This window comes from Aotus nancymaae, unplaced genomic scaffold (assembly GCF_030222135.1).
Source record: "Aotus nancymaae isolate 86718 unplaced genomic scaffold, 86718_ANA_hifiasm-v0.15.2.pri h1tg000014l, whole genome shotgun sequence".
Lineage (NCBI taxonomy): Eukaryota > Metazoa > Chordata > Mammalia > Primates > Aotidae > Aotus > Aotus nancymaae.
In genome coordinates, this window is record NW_026988425.1 from 22,833,020 (window position 1) to 22,849,188 (window position 16,169).

Consider the following 16,169-nt stretch of genomic DNA (forward strand, 5'->3'; position numbering starts at 1 on the left):
ATGAAATCTGAGCATAGAATGTATTTGTAAGTGAAGACCTATAAGCCATTTTGGGCATATGAGTTTGGAATGTCTATTAGATATCCCAGTAGCTATGCCAAAAAAGCAGTTGAGTACAGGAGATTAGATTTTGGGAGATCTGAGCTGAGAAATATATATTTGGGAGTTTTCAGCATATGGTGTTTAAAACTATAAAGTTGGATGAGATCACTATGGGGGTGGGTGTAGACAGGAGAAAACTAATGCTTCTCCAACACTAAGGGGAGAATGGAAGAAACTAGCAATTGAAACTGAGAAGGAATAACCAGTGGGGCCAAAGGTCAAACCAAAGTCAAATAGGCGCCTGAAAATCCAACTTTAAAAATTGTGTTGAGGAAGAGGGAATACTTAAGTGGCTCAAATAAACATTATTTAAATTGAACACAAAGAGTAGTCTATACTTATGCATTTATGAAGTGGCAGGAAATTTTTGGAAGAATACTCAGGAAACTGCTGGTTTGGGCAATTATCTTGTGGAAGTGAGCTAGCAGGTGAATAGAAAGGGAGATGGTGTTCAACACATTCAGCTGTAACCACATGGTTCCGCATGCATCACACACATGATACAATATGAAAATATACTTAAAATTACAATAATCACGTAGGTGACAAAAAACACTTCAGACAATAACAGAACGGATGAAAACCTCAAACAGGTTATATTTGAAAACATTTTTTAAATAAAAAACAATCCTCGCTTTTTATGGCTGTGTAGTATTCCATGGTGTGTATATGTGCAGAACCTAAAGTAAAATTTAAAAAAAAATCCTCATACTGGTACTATCGTGGACCGCAAATCAAATTCTGTTGGTCATTACTGGGACTAGACTTTACTTCCACACGACTTCTTTAAAAATACAAATATGTTACTTGAAATGCATAATGTTAAATATGTAATCTCAAAAGTATTTTAAATAAAAGATGGTTAAAATTATCATATGTACATACACAGCTAAGAAAAAACTGTAAGCAACATAAGGAGGAAATCAAAGTTCTTAGACTCTGTAAACATCAGTGAAAGTAGGTTGTCGAGACTGAGAGGAGGGATTTACCATCCAATACATGGCTGCCCACATGATCATGGCCCATTAGAGTGTTGTGCAAGAGAGTGTTTTGCAAGAGAGTTACAGAGACAAAAGAATTCATCAAGGACCAGAGCTTAATAGAGTAAATAAGTGGAATGGGGTCATAACCAAAGATCCATTGGTGTTGCAGGCCAAGAGTACATGGTTAGTTAGGATGAAGACAAGGTATCATTAACGTGGTAAGTTACAAGGTATGTGTTCTCTCTAGAACAAAAGATAAAATCCCATAGTAACATTGAAAATGTTAAACTCCTTGGATTTTTCAGTATGAGATCAGCGTTAATAATGAAACTATTTCTAGAAACAAAGAAAGGTTGGGAAATAGAGGCTATGAGAGGTTTTAATATTTTTGCAATTAGTCATCAAAAAACAGTTAAACTTAATTCTATCATGGTAATATTCCCTAATGCACTTTTCTGAATCTGTTTTAAACAACAAGCAATAAGCCAAAAGAAAAGTAGGATAATGCCTTTTACATATTGAAACTATGTTTACTTTTCTCAGTTTCTATCAGAGAAGACAGGTACATTTTGGGGGGGTTGTTTTTGTAAGTGAATTTGGCTTTACTTTTTCAAATTGAAATTATGTTTATAGAGTTTGAAACTTTTCTTGGCATTAAAGAAGAGTAAATGCATTTACAAAAATTTGTGAAGTTACCATTAATGAATATATCTTGGCTCTGTGTTAAAGTTATTAATCATAGTTTTGTGACTGGAAAGCAAAATATAATTTTTTCAGGGTAGTTTTCTGTGAATCCACAATACTGGGGAATTCTTTCCTAATTCTATCTGTGAAAACACTCATAACTTACAAGTTCTCCATGGTGACATGAACTAATGGACCATCTTTAAATAAATTCACTAAGAGATTCAGAATGTGTCACAATGTTCTTTTTCTCTGTAGTACTGTGAAATTAGCATCAAACAGAAGAATTCACTATTTCTTACCTCCCCCATGGTTGTCATCTCTACACTGTAAATCACAGAGCAAGAAAAAATGAAGTTGTTTTCCTCCTGTCATTCATATTTCATAGCTTCCTCTATAGTGTGAAAGTATTTCATTTTTAGGAAGGATTAACGCCAAAAGAGTTTATTACCTTCTATCAGAAACAGTTAGCTAGCTTTAGAGATCTGACTGGAAAAGTTGTTCCTAACATTTGTGGTGTTTGTATGTGTGTGTGTGCAGATACATGGGTAATAAACATGAAATGTGAAGGCACTGCAAAAATATTTTGAAAGATTAAATACATTTCCAATGCATTTCTTTCATTTTTTGTTTGTTTGTTTTCTTTTGCTTGAGATGGAGTCTCACTCTGTCTCTAGGCTGCAGTGAAGTGATATGCTCTTGATTCACTGCAACCTCTGCCTCCCAGGTTCAAGGAATTCTCCTGCCTCAGCCTCCTGAGTAGCTTAGATTACAGGCGCGTACCACTACGCCTGGCTAATTTTTTTTGTTTTGTTTTGTTTTTTGTTTTTTGTGGAGACAGGATTTCACCATGTTGGTCAGGCTGGTCTCAAACTCTTGACCTCAGAAGATCCTCCCACCTCAGCCTCCCAAAATGCTGGGATTACAGGAATGAGCCACTGAGCCCAACCTGCATTTCTTCTATATTTTCATGACTGCTTACCACAGACACATGCTTCTAGAGAGACTACAGAATTAAAAAGAAAACAGACATCTAAAGAAAGCAATTCTCATGTTGGCACTATAAAGCAGACCTGTTTGATATGACGTTTATAAGCAATACAACTTTTTGAAAAAGTTATGAGCGGATTCAATGTCCACTAGCCTTGTCTCACTACGTAGGGCTGTGTCTGTGTACATGTTTGTGTATAAATGCATGAGGAAACAGAGGTAACCGAGAAATAGGAGTATAATTTTAAGGATGCATATTTGTGTCAAGATGCCGTGGATTCTCCATCCTTCATCCAAAAAAAAAAAAAAAAAAAAGATAAAATGCCTGTCATTCTGTTCCAGAAGATGTCCAGAGGAACTGTGAATAAGCAGCTGCCATTCTTACAATTGACTGAACTTTCATACTCGTTAAAAATAATTTATCTGCAGTTATCATACACAAAGCTTCATGGAGTTACACATTAAGTTTTCCTATAATAACTTGGAAATCTACAGAAACAAGGATAGGGGCTTGACTCATTATTTGGATGTGAATACATGACCCACGTGAATGTTAGAGATAATGGGCAACTTAGCACACTCCAAATCAAACAGCTTCATGATCCATCATTAACCTAAGTGAGCTTTTACTTTATTGAAGCAGCCCTCTGAATGAATAGGTCATTGCCTGTTTAAAAACTCAAAGATCTGTTAATATTCCAAGGATTTAGAGTCCATTAGATCAGACAACCTGAGCATGTACAAAATTGTGGGCACACTGGAGAGCTAACATCCTTTAGTGAATATGTAAATATTTTAAGGAATATTCTTTGATACATGATTTAAACAGGGAACACCGCATTTGTGACATTATTCTTCATAAGTGTGCACATATGTCAAATTCAAAGAAAAAGAAAGGACTCTGTAGAGAGATACTCTACAAGAGGAAATAAGTTTCCACTCTAAGCTGACTTTCATAATGCAATTAAATCCATTAGACAGAATGGAATTTCAAATACTGTTCAAATTAAGGCAGTGCAGTTAGAAGCAGCAGCAATTCAGGAAGAATTAGCAATGCCCTTCCGAAGAGAGCTCATGAATTAAACCTTGGAGGGCTTTAAGATTAAGCCATTTAATTGCTACTTTAGGAGCTCCAGACAGTGCATAGAGTTGAGTCCAGGTGTTAATACTGAGTCTCCTCTGTTCTCTTCAGATAACAAAACTGAATCTTAGAGCCAATTAAGGCAAATTTGAAAGGCCTTCTTCCCCCTTTTTAGTATGTTCTGGGAGTTTTCTTTTAATTGTAGACAACGTGGGAAATTGAACACATTGTACATAGTGAGATATTATTAAATCTAGAGTTGAAAAGATAACCAGTACTCATCCATATTATCTTGCCTGAAATTGCAAAAACTTTTTTTGTTGTAGAATGACATTCACATTGTGTTTATTTTATTCCCCTAATCATTTTAACAGGAGAACATGGTTTCTGTACCAAATCCTAACACTAATAACATGACCAGTTAATGATTAGTACATTTAGAGGCCAAGGTAAATGCATGAATTAATTAAAATAAAAAGTCCTATAATTCACGTGTGTCTCACACCCCTCCCTCAAGATAACCACTGTTAACATATTATGATGTACATTGCTCAAACTCCTTTGATATGCATATATTTAGGTGAATTTATGCCCTTTTATCCATTCCTTCATTTGTTCATTCACCAAACAAAACTGATTGAGAGCTGCTATGTGCCAGGAACATGGGGCTTGCATTTTACTTTGAAAAACAATCTAATGCAACATCATATAATATGAAATAGGTCCTATTTTTAAAAATGAAGTGGATAAAGGTAGAGATGATTTTTCTGCAGAAGAAAGTACTATTTTCAAACAATTTTTAGAGAACATCGGTCTGATGAAACAACAATGAAACCAAGATTTACATGAAATAAAGGGGGGTGCTGGGTGAGTGCCAAGGCCTTGGTGGCAGTGTTGAACTTGACGTAATGAGAAAGGAAATATTTGGTTTGACCAGACATTGGTTTTAAGCCGTGGGAAGTACTTCGATAGTATATTGGAGGGTGTATATGTGGCTACTGTGCAACGAATTGGGGTCGGGAACAAGGGACAGTATAAAAGTAAAAGCAGAAATACCTGTTTAAAGATTTCTTGTAGTCCCAGCTACATGGGAGGCTGAGGCAGGAGAATCTCTTGAACTCAGGAGGCAGAGGTTGCAGTGTGCCAAGATTGCGCCACTGCACTCCAGTCTGGGCAACAGAGTGAGACTCCGTCTCAAAAAAGAATAACAAGACTTCTGCACAGTCTAGATGGTGAGACAATAGTGTCTGGAGAGAAGGTGACAGTGGTGTAGGAAGTGAGAAGTTACTGGGTTGGAGACATATTCAGAGAAAGAAGTCATGAAGCAGTAGAATCAAGATTGAACTACATGGGGGTGGAAGGAAGAGGAGCCAGGTCTCAGAAGTGACCCTTAGGTCTTAAGAAATTGGATGGATAATTTTGTTATTTACTGAGATAAAAACGATTAGGAAAATGGGTATATTTATGTTGTGGTAAAGAGGAGGAGAAATGAAATGTTTGGCTTTGAACAACTTGAGTTTCAAGTGACTGTTAGATGTCCAGATAGAAATATTGAGCAGGAATTCTGAATTGAAGTCATCAGAGGGATTAGAAATAAAGACATAGATTTGGAAATAGGCAACCAGATGGCATTTAACCCTGTGCTATTTGATGCAAATGCCCCTTCAGTGACTCTCTAGATAGAGAGATGAGTAGGTCTATGTCCTGAGATGCTCTGATAGATGTATTTATAGGTTGAAAGAAACAGAGAACTCAGCAAAAGAAAGAAGCAGCACTCAGTGATGAAAGAATAAAACTAGGAACTAATAAAAAGGCCCATGAAAGAATGTATGTGAAAAATATCATCTAAATATTAGAATTGCTGGCTTTTGAATTTTGATGGATACTGTCAAATTTACTTCCCAAAGATTCTACATTTTACAATCCAGCCAAAATTCTATGAGATAGGTCTGTGCTTTGGTGATGTTTTCGGTGTTTTAAATAAGTATGACCTTGAGGAGAGAGATCCAAGATGGCTGATGATTAGCAGCTCGGGCACATACCTCCCAGTGAAAGCGCAAAGAACGAGAGGACGCCACACTTTCAGACGAATATTTGTTGCTCACGGACCAGGAGATTCCCAGTGGAGGAGCCCCACGGGTCGCCAGGGCGACTCTTGTGGCCGGCGTGGTGGTTTTGCTGGTGCCTTAGCACGCCAGTTCTTGGTGCAGAGTCCGGAGATTCCCGGGCAGAAAAGCACCATCAATCTTAACACTGCTGTTTTGGCCGGCTCAGTGGATTGCTCAGATCTCGGCGCAGGGAATCAACAAGTTGGACGTCAGAGACCCAGTTAGAAAGCCGGTAATTATAAAGACGACAGACGGACAAATATATAATGAAGGGAAGAAACCAGCGTAAAAAGCTAGAGAATACTCAAAATCAGAATGCCTCTCCCTCTACAGGGGATTGCAATTCCTCATCAGTAACGGAACAAGGCTTAATAGATTACACGTGTGTTCCAATAACAGAAGCAGGTTTCAAAACGTGGGTGATAAGAAACTTCTGTGAATTAAAAGAACTTGTTCTAACCCAATGCAAAGAAACTAAGAACCTTGAAAAAAGGTTTGACGAACTGTTAACGAGAATGGACAATTTAGAGAAGAATATAAGTGAATTGATGGAGCTGAAAAACACAACACGAGAACTTCGCGAAGCATGCACAAGTTTAAACAGTCGAATTGATCAAGCAGAAGGAAGGATATCAGAAGTCGAGGATCAGCTCAGTGAAATGAAACGAGAAGACAAGAATGCAGAAAAAAGGATGAAAAGGAATGAGCAAAGTCTCCAGGAAATATGGGACTATGTGAAAAGGCCTAATTTACGTTTGATAGGTGTACCTGAATGTGATGAAGAGAATGAATCCAAGTTGGAAAATACTCTTCAGGATATCATTCAGGAAAATTTTCCCAACCTGGCAAGGCAGGATAATATTCAACTCCAGGTAATACAGAGAACACCACAAAGATATTCTTCAAGAAGACCAACCCCAAGGTACATAATCGCCAGATTTATTAGGGTTGAAATGAAGGAGAAAATACTAAGGGCAGCCAGAGAGAAAGGTCAGGTTACCCATAAAGGGAAACCTATCAGACTTACAGCAGATCTCTCAGCAGAAACCCTACAAGCCAGAAAAGAGTGGGGACCAATATTTAACATCCTTAAAGAAAAGAACTTTCAACCCAGAATTTCATATCCAGCCAAACTAAACTTTATGAGCGAAGGAAAAATTAAATCTTTTGCGAACAAACAAGTACTTAGAGAGTTCACCACCACCAGGCCTGCTTTACAAGAGCTTCTGAAAGAAGCACTATACATATAAAGGAACAACCAATATCAGCCTTTCCAAAAATATATCAAAAAGCAAAGAACTTTAACACAATAAAAAATTTACATCAACTAATGGGCAAAACAGCCAGCTAGCATCAAACGCCGGTATTAAACCTATATATATTTTAATTGGATAAAAAGCCAAAACCCATCGGTATGCTGCATCCGGGCCCATCTTACATGCAACAATACACAAAGACTCAGAGAGAAGGAGGAAGATTTACCAATCAAACAGAGAGTAAAAAATAAACTAATAAACAAAAAGCAGGAGATGCAATTCTCGCCTCTGATAAAGTAGACTTTAAAGCAACAAAGATCAAAAGAGGTGAGGAATGACATTACATAATGGCAAAAGGATCAATGTAACAAGAAGAGCTAATGATTCTATAGATCAACGAGATAGAAAATTAACAAGGATATTCAGAACTTGAACTCAGACCCGGAACAAGTAAACTTAATAAACATTTATAGAACTCTCCACTTCAAATACACAAAACATACATTACCACCTCACACCTATTCCAAAGGTGACTATATAATTGGAAGTAAATCACTCCTCAGTAATTGCATAGCATTTCATAGGTTTAAATTAAATATTGGTTGGCTGTTTGTTTGTTATCTTCTTCCCTTATTCCTTCCTGACTACATCATTAAGTATAATTATCAGTATAAAAGAGCTTTTCAATACCCATTACTAAATTGCATTCTAGCCTGAGCAAGAAAGCAATACTCCCATTCTCCCTCCCTCTTTCTTTTCCTTCTCTCTCCTCCCCATTCTCTCTCTCTCTTTCTCTTCCTTTTTCCTCCTTCCTATTCTCTCTCTCTCTTTAAAAAAAAAAAAAAAAAAAGTATGACCTTAAGTTTTGCTTTTAAAAAATAACACCTGCTTGACAGTATCCCTATCTGGAGATGTGTGTAAACCTCTGGGCCAAGGCAGATCACATGTCATATATTTTCATTTACACCTCTTTCCCTCATCACTGGTGTTATACAATGGTGGGCATATAAAAATTACTTGTCAGTGAAATGGAAAATGCTGAGATTTGAGTATATTAAGACTATCCTTTTAATACTGCTGTTAAAATTTATATTGTTAATGTTTAATATAAGTAGAATGTGCCCTATGTGTTAGATTACTTGACACGAATACGATTCCTTCCAATTCCACTCTAACAACAGTTCTTATTATACTGGACTTTCGTCTGTTAGGATCTTATATTGGTGACCTTCTTCTAGTAGGTGTTAATGCACAAATACTGAATAGTTACTAATATAACTAGATTTCTCACTATAAGACACCCTTTTACTTCAGAAATGTATTCTAGGTTTTCCATTCTTACCTAAGGAAACATATACCTTAAAGACTTGCCAAGAGCTTGTTTTGCACTTTTCACTCACTATCATTTGCCAGTAATTAAGAAAGAGCAGAATTTCAGTAAAATCTTGCCTTAAAATCTGACTGCAATCACATCCCTTAAAATAATGGCAACCCTTCATGGAAATATTGACTCAGAAAGTTGCAGGAAAATACTTCATTTGGATATATTGTTATCTGCTGTTACTTCAATCACTCCTGTATTCTTTCCTCAGGAATAGTTTTAGATACATCACTCCATTTACTGCTGATGATAGCACCCCAAAATATATTTTCATTGGTAGAATGGAGACTATTAATGTTAATTTCCTCTAGTTCTCAATATTTACTGAGCATTTGAAGCTCTTTCCATTACATTTAAAAGTATTATTTTTGATCATTTAATTAGCATTACATTTTGGTTGACTATTTCTTAATAATCCTTTTTTGAATAAACACTGAACTATCAGATAAAATTTTATGATATTTGTTTTAAAATATTATATCACTGGCATTTTTCAAATTAATGACATTTTCTAACTGTATCCTTCATCTATCCTCCAGATGTTATAAATTTTCATGTTCACTTAAACTTCAATCCATCATTTAATTCCCTTTCACTGTATGATCAGCCTTTTTTTTTTCCTGGAGATAGAATCTCACTCTGTCACCCAGGCTGGAGTGCAGTGGCATGATCTTGGCTCACTGCAACCTCTGCCTCTCGGATTCAGATGATTCTCCTACCTCAGCCTCCTGAGTAGCTGAGATTATAGGTCAGTAATCAGCCTCTTTCAAATGATTTCCATTTTGTCTATTCAGGAGCTCAATATCTATGAAATAAAACACCACAAATTTCCCTTGATCCTGTACTTAATCTCTGGTTACCTCCTGTTTTCTGTTTACTTGACGTGACAACCTTTTGAAATAGGTGGCAAAAGTTTCATCACAATGTAAACTTGATTAATTTTTCAAATTCCAGAAATATCGATGTCTATTCATTGAAAGCATTCTTCTTTTTAACCTTCAAGTGATTATTTCATCTACTTAATCAATTACTGATTCTATCTCTATTTTTTAATGATTACATTTTAACTTACCTAATGTGGTGCCAGGTTAATAAATAGCCTATTCTTTCTTTCAAACATTGTAACCATCTTATAAGGCTTTATCCCCCAGTTTTGCTATTCCTGTCCAGTATTTTCATTCAATTATGTAACTCCATGAATTTGCAATATTTTTGTTCATATATGATATAAGTTTGTTAGCTACACACCCATGGTCACCATTCTCTTTGCTTCCCAGTCCTTCTTGTATCTCAAATCTTCTGTCTGGGATCATTTTCCTTCTTGAAGCACATTGGTTAGATAGTTCATCAGGGAGGGACGTTGGTGATTTTGTTTGTTTGAAAATGTCTCTACTTTTGAAAGAGAATTTCTTCAGTGTATAATTCTAGCTTGGCAATTATTTTGAGTTCTAATGCAATTATAAGTACACTTTTCCTGGCTCTCCTTGCTGTCACTGAAAATTCTAATTGAGTCTAATTGTTACATGTTGTAGATAGTCTGTCATTTTTTTCCCATTTTGGAAATCTTTATTTCCTATATTATACCTTTTTATGCTGTACATAGGTGTGGATGTTTTTCTCATCATATCATATCACATTTTGGATATATTGTATGTCTTCAGAGTGAGGACTCACATTTCATCAAATAAGTGGACTTTTTTTTAAGACAAGTCGCCTGAGAACCCCTTTTACCCCAACATGACAAGTAAAGTTCAGCACATAACAAATCCCAGACACTACATATTTTCTGTAAACCCCATGTGCCAGCTTCTATAAATCTAGTTTAGAGATGAGGAAGGTTAAAAGGAGAAAGACCTGACCACAATGAGTGTTATCTGTGAGGTAATATCAAACTAAATTAACAGAAGAACTCGAGGATCTAAAAGTTAATAACTTTTCCCAAATTGCTCATCGAATAATCCTCAAGCTATTGCTTCAAAAAATTTTCTGACTCAAGTTTTGAACTTTCCACATCATCATGTAGATGGTGCATCAGGACTCTCATCTTTGTACGTGGGGAATTTTTTTTGCATGTTATAATAATTTTCCAGAAAATTGGAATTATAGAACCTATTGATTTTATGGTGCACTGAAGGTATATTCCACTATATTGTATTTAGCATCCTGCTTTGCGGATAAGTCTAAATCCACTACCTATGTCCTAATGTTTGACTATATATTTGGACTTGGAACCAGTATGCATCATTCAGTCATTTGAACTCATAGTAAGAACTTAACACATTTTAAGAGGCAAGAGTGACATATAACTATTTGAACACATAGATCTAGGGATTAATACCTAAGTCCTGTATTTCCCTAATGGGTATCAGTGTACAAATTGGAGCCTCATTTTTTCTCACTAGATTCATCACAAATGTATGCATGAGATGTACATATTTTAAGAATTTTACATTGTTTAAGAAACACATCCCTTATATTCAAGGTAATAAAAATCCATTTGTAGAACAATGACTTAGATATTCACAAAGCAAGGGTTATAAAAGAAAACCAATGTGAAAACTACCTGAAGCAAACTGAAGATTTAATTTATCCCTTAATACCATGAGCTATAACATGATAGATAGATACAAATCTGAATACAGCTAAATTTATAAGACTGGTAAACATATGCCTTGTTTTCAATAATTTAACAGGTGCTTAATAAATGAAGTGATAATAATTGAGTAAATGAATAATTGAATTCTTAGGGCATTTATCTATGATCTCACAAAAGGTAGAATTACATAATGTAGAGTTTATCTGTTACTTAATTTTTGAACTGTTATAACTCTCACTTAGTCTGTTGTAAAAATGTTATTTACTCCATTTTATTAACCATCTCATGATGAAATGCTCAAAAACAACTTTGAATAACTACTATTGATATTCTATACAGGCAGCATCGTACACATTCATACACACATATTTTCCTTTTAAAGTTTGGCTATGATATATTACCCTCTTAGCACAGTAAGTGAGAAAAAATAAACTGCAATTGTCTTAAAGCCGAAAGTTAAAATGCTTTTAAAAGCTATGTGTTTAAATTGTTTAATTATTATTATGTATTAGTAAAATAAAAAGCACCCAGTAAAAAAAATACATTTTCATTTAATGATTAAATTTATTTTTGCTACTATTTAACCCTATTCATAAAAATAAAACACAATATTCATGAAACAGGAAGGATAAATATTTTCCACCTATAATTTAATATAAATAGGAATATCAATTGGTACTACATTATAAGCAGAATGTTCTCTATTGATGTTGTAATGATCACATGATAATTTATGACATAATTACTTTTAAAGCAGCAACAATTTGCTAGAAGATGAACAAGATAATATCTTACTTTAAATGAGGCATCTGTAATCACACTTTTCCTTTGGAAGTATGAAGAAATTTACAACAGAGTCTGCTAGTAGGTCATTTTATTACCCAAGACATTAGATTTTATATTTTTACATAAAAACATGGCTCACTTTTAAAGAGAGCCATCACTCTATGAATCCTCCTATCATGGCAAGACTGATTTGATGTTCATCACAATGCATTTTAAGAGGCAAGAGTGACATATATGCTTATTGATATCATTATGATAAAGGATTGATTGATTTCAACCTATATCCCAGACTGTAACATGAAATAGGCTTTTCCAAAATATGAGGTTCAAAAGATGCTCAATTTAAGGAAATCAGTTTTGTGCTCCATCCTCAAAGGACGGAGTCATATGAGGTGTAAATGTCACGTGAAGCATTCTTCCCCATAAACTAAACACTGATTGTGCTGTAGTAAGAACTTAATACATATCATTCCTCATGTGGAACAAATGACACATCCTCCCCCACCAATAATTCAGCTTTGTGTTTTTGTAGGAATTATCTAAAATGGTCAGATCACTAAGCAGATCAGTGAGAGAAGTGAGTCTGAGTAGGGGAAAAAAAAAAAAAAAAAAAGCATTCATGGCTTAAAAACTTCCCCTTCTGCTTCTACTGCTTGGCACACTGCAGTAGAAGTTAAGAACACAGCAATCAGAAATTTACTGAACACCATAGAAAATCAAAAATGAATTTTTTTTTTTTTAATGAGGAAGGGATTAACAATGACAGTTAATCTTGGATGTTAGTCTCTGAAGTAAGAGCTCTTAATTAAGAGAAAAATATATTACGTCCTAGAATTAGATTTTCAAGTAAATGGGAAACCTCTTTTTACTTCAGTAGTTTTCATAGATGATGGAGAAACAGTTTCTAAATCATGTTGCTGAATAACTTGGTGTATCTGTTAAATTAGTTAATGGGAAGCTCCTAGTTTGCATGTGGCTATCCACTCAAGCACTCCAAAATGATTTGTCAATCACCTGTTCATGGCTTGGGCAAAGTGAGCATCTGCCTTTCAATTCTGGAGAAGCATGCTACTAGAATTATGGAAATATTTATAATAAAAACTTATTTGGTTAAATTCCTCTCTAGAACTAATAAAGATATATAAGATGATATTTTAAATTGTCTAGGACAATTTAATGCTGAAGGGCTGCCACTGAATGATGAGGTTCAGTATTTCTTGACAGCTGTGTGTCTGGATATTATTTTATAACCATACAACTGCTCAGGTATATAGTGAAGATCAAGCGAACTAATACCTGCTTGGCATGGTTGAATTTTTCCTGTTTTGGTCATGTATAGTGTAATTTAAAACTGTAAACATATTTTCGGAATCTAGTCTATTTAAATGTTTCCCCTTCAGTATGTAAGGTAATTTTCCAGCTGAGCAGTTTGTGAATGAGCTTCAAAATACTCGATGAGAAATTGAGAATCGTGAAATGGTCGCAGAATTAGCCAAAAGTATGTCAGTTCCCTCTCCGGAGAGTACAGAGAAATGTAACCATAAGAGACATCAAGTACTCTGAAGGACAGAGGTTCCAAATACACTGTGATCTCGATGTAGCAAAAAACAAATAATGATGTTAAAAACATAAGAAAGTTCTTGTAAAATGCTAAAGGTCTTTTTTGAAAAATGATTTGCCATTATGTCCTATATCACACACATTTCCTACTTTCTAAACGTATCACCAAATGATTAATAACCTTAAAATAATTTGGAAATGCATATTATATAACACACAGTCTCTCTGGTAATCTATCTGTCTCTTTCATTTGTCCCAGATTAGTTTTGTGGTAGGAAACTCAGATGGCTGTAGCATGAGAGGCAGGCCATTAAAACATTTAAACGGTTTTACAGTGGTATTTTTTTAATGAAGAATGAAGTTTATAAATTTCAGCGTCAGTGGAGAAACGAATGAAAGGGGTCGGTATCTATGGACGCTCTTTGAAAATAAAGTGTTAATTATTTTGTTGTAAAAATCAGTTATCCATAAAGCCATTTATAATATAACTAGTGGGATATCTAGCACACCTACTTATTTTCATTTGAAAATGCAGCCATGGTAAGACGCTTCTTTCCCTCCTCTTTTCATGTAACCTCTCACGCTCTGAGGACCAGAGACTTGTTTAGAACTTACCGAAGTTTCCCAAAGCAAAACCACGCACAAGCTCCTAATTCAGAAGCCAGATCCGTGAGCAGCTTCGTTCAGCTTCTCACTACGCTAGGCATCACTTTATTAATCATGTATGAATTTCTGCGCGTGCACCCCGAAGCGACCACACACACGATGCAATCCCAATAAAAAACGGAAGCCTTACCTGGTGGCAGAAAAGGCAGCTGCAGGGGAGCAGCGGGATGCAGCCCAGCCTCGCGCCGAAGGTGAGACCCCTTCCTCCTGTTTCTCCTTTCGGAATCACTGTACCAACACACTGCTTTGCATTTTGTCCCTTTTCATCCACAGAAGGTTCTCCAGGCCGGGCAGCCAGTAGACACCACTTTCTTCCTGGAAGAGGCTGCCTCTCTTCTCAGAAACGCCTGGACCCCTCTCTGTGGCTCCCTCCACATTTACCCTTCGGATCAATAATGCTCTCGGAGCGGCTGGAGCTCAACTGCAGCGGCGAGCGGCGAGCCAATGGGGGCCCAGGATTCCCTCCCGTCATCTCCCCGCCCTCTAAACAAAACACAGCGTGCCTTTGACACATCATTGAGTTGTGAAAAGTAATTGAATCCTGTATTTGAAATGTATCTTGTTTGTTCTTTTTCCCCCCTAGCGTTCGTTGTAGAATGCTTTGAATGAATCCGAGGACTCCATAGCTCTCAGAAGACTCGGAGCATAGCAGAGGGTGAGGATTGGGCGCTGAGAAAGTGATAGCACCTGGGTTAGCACCTGAAGCTTTGCTTTTTAAATGCTTGAGGTCTATTGCGTATCAGAGAACTGTCAACTGGGAGGAAAAAGGCTTGGGATCTATTAGTGTTTCCTCCAGTAACTAGCTTGAGTCTTTTATTTTGCGAATCAAGCAATTAATTACGTCGACCTGGAAACTGTCTCATTGTTTAATTGTCTAAACGAGAATCAGATGCTTATTGGTGATAACCATATTCAAGCAGTTTCTCCTAATTCATTTACTTGTTTCTAGGCTGATTTAACTCGGTTCAGATTCTATGAAGAACTAAAGATTGTTTAGACTAAATACATTTGTCTGGTCTGTTTTAATTTTGTCATGTTTACATATTGTAAGATTTTAAAAATTCATGTTAATTTCTCTTAATGAGAGAATTTATTAATGATTACTTGAAACTATAGACTATTATAATGACAATGAAATATGACAATGAAAAATATAATTGTTGAAAGCCTATTCCTCTAAAAACCGCAAACCACTTTGCATTCTTTAACCATGATTTTCTTTCTTTGCATTTCACTATTAAAGTTCTAAATAATAAATAAACATTTGCTTAAACATGTTCATCAAGAATTGTATATTTTCTCTCTAAGAATCTAGTTTATTTTATCATTTAGACATCAAGAATGGCACGATATTTCAGATAATCATTTAATTTTGTCCCATAAAAAAATCTCAAGAGTACAGTCTCAATGCAGTTTTAAAAATATGTCTATGTACAGTGGGATTGGTAGCTCAAATTGCACAAATAATAATGTTTCAATGCTAGCATTGAATAATAATAAAATTATTGTGACTTTCTGAAATCTTTTTGTTTCACTGAATAAAAATGGGTTAATGCAGTTGGTGTAGCTAAGCTTTGTGTATCATGACAAATTGAAATAGCTTGGGGAGACTTTACAAACAAAACAATTTCATGACCTGTCTATCATGTGAAGGGAGGCATGGAAAAACATAATATTTACAACACTGTATGCTGTGTCGCTATAACAAGGTGAATGCTAACTTTATTGTAACTCGTTTATGTAGTCAATACAATTTTATTCAGAGCAGTCTCTGGCTAAGTATGGTCACCTGGATTTTGTGAAGAAAAGAATATGCTGATGAAAAATGAATCATAAACATTGTGTTTTTTTAATTGTCTAGCATATTTTTTATTTATTAAAATTCCTTTTTTTTTTTTTTTGATCACAAACAACAGGTCATTGACTATAGAATACTGTCTTTGTTCTCCAGGTAGAGAGTCCTCAATGCCTGATCC

General features: G+C 35.5%; 1 protein-coding gene across 3 annotated transcripts in view; it reads right to left on the reverse strand.

The window, feature by feature from the left end:
* CDH12 (cadherin 12) overlaps positions 1 to 14,590 on the reverse strand; it is a 1,114,509-nt gene extending 1,099,919 nt beyond the window's left edge. The window contains exon 1 of one of the 3 annotated variants that reach the window (XM_012475264.2): positions 14,324 to 14,590. The gene's annotated coding sequence lies outside the window, so the exon portion shown is untranslated. Of the gene's footprint in view, positions 1 to 14,142; positions 14,193 to 14,323 lie in introns of those variants that run through there. The other 2 variants (XM_064375903.1, XM_012475265.2) reach the window with 2 other exon arrangements.
* Between the last annotated feature and the right edge of the window lie 1,579 nt (positions 14,591 to 16,169).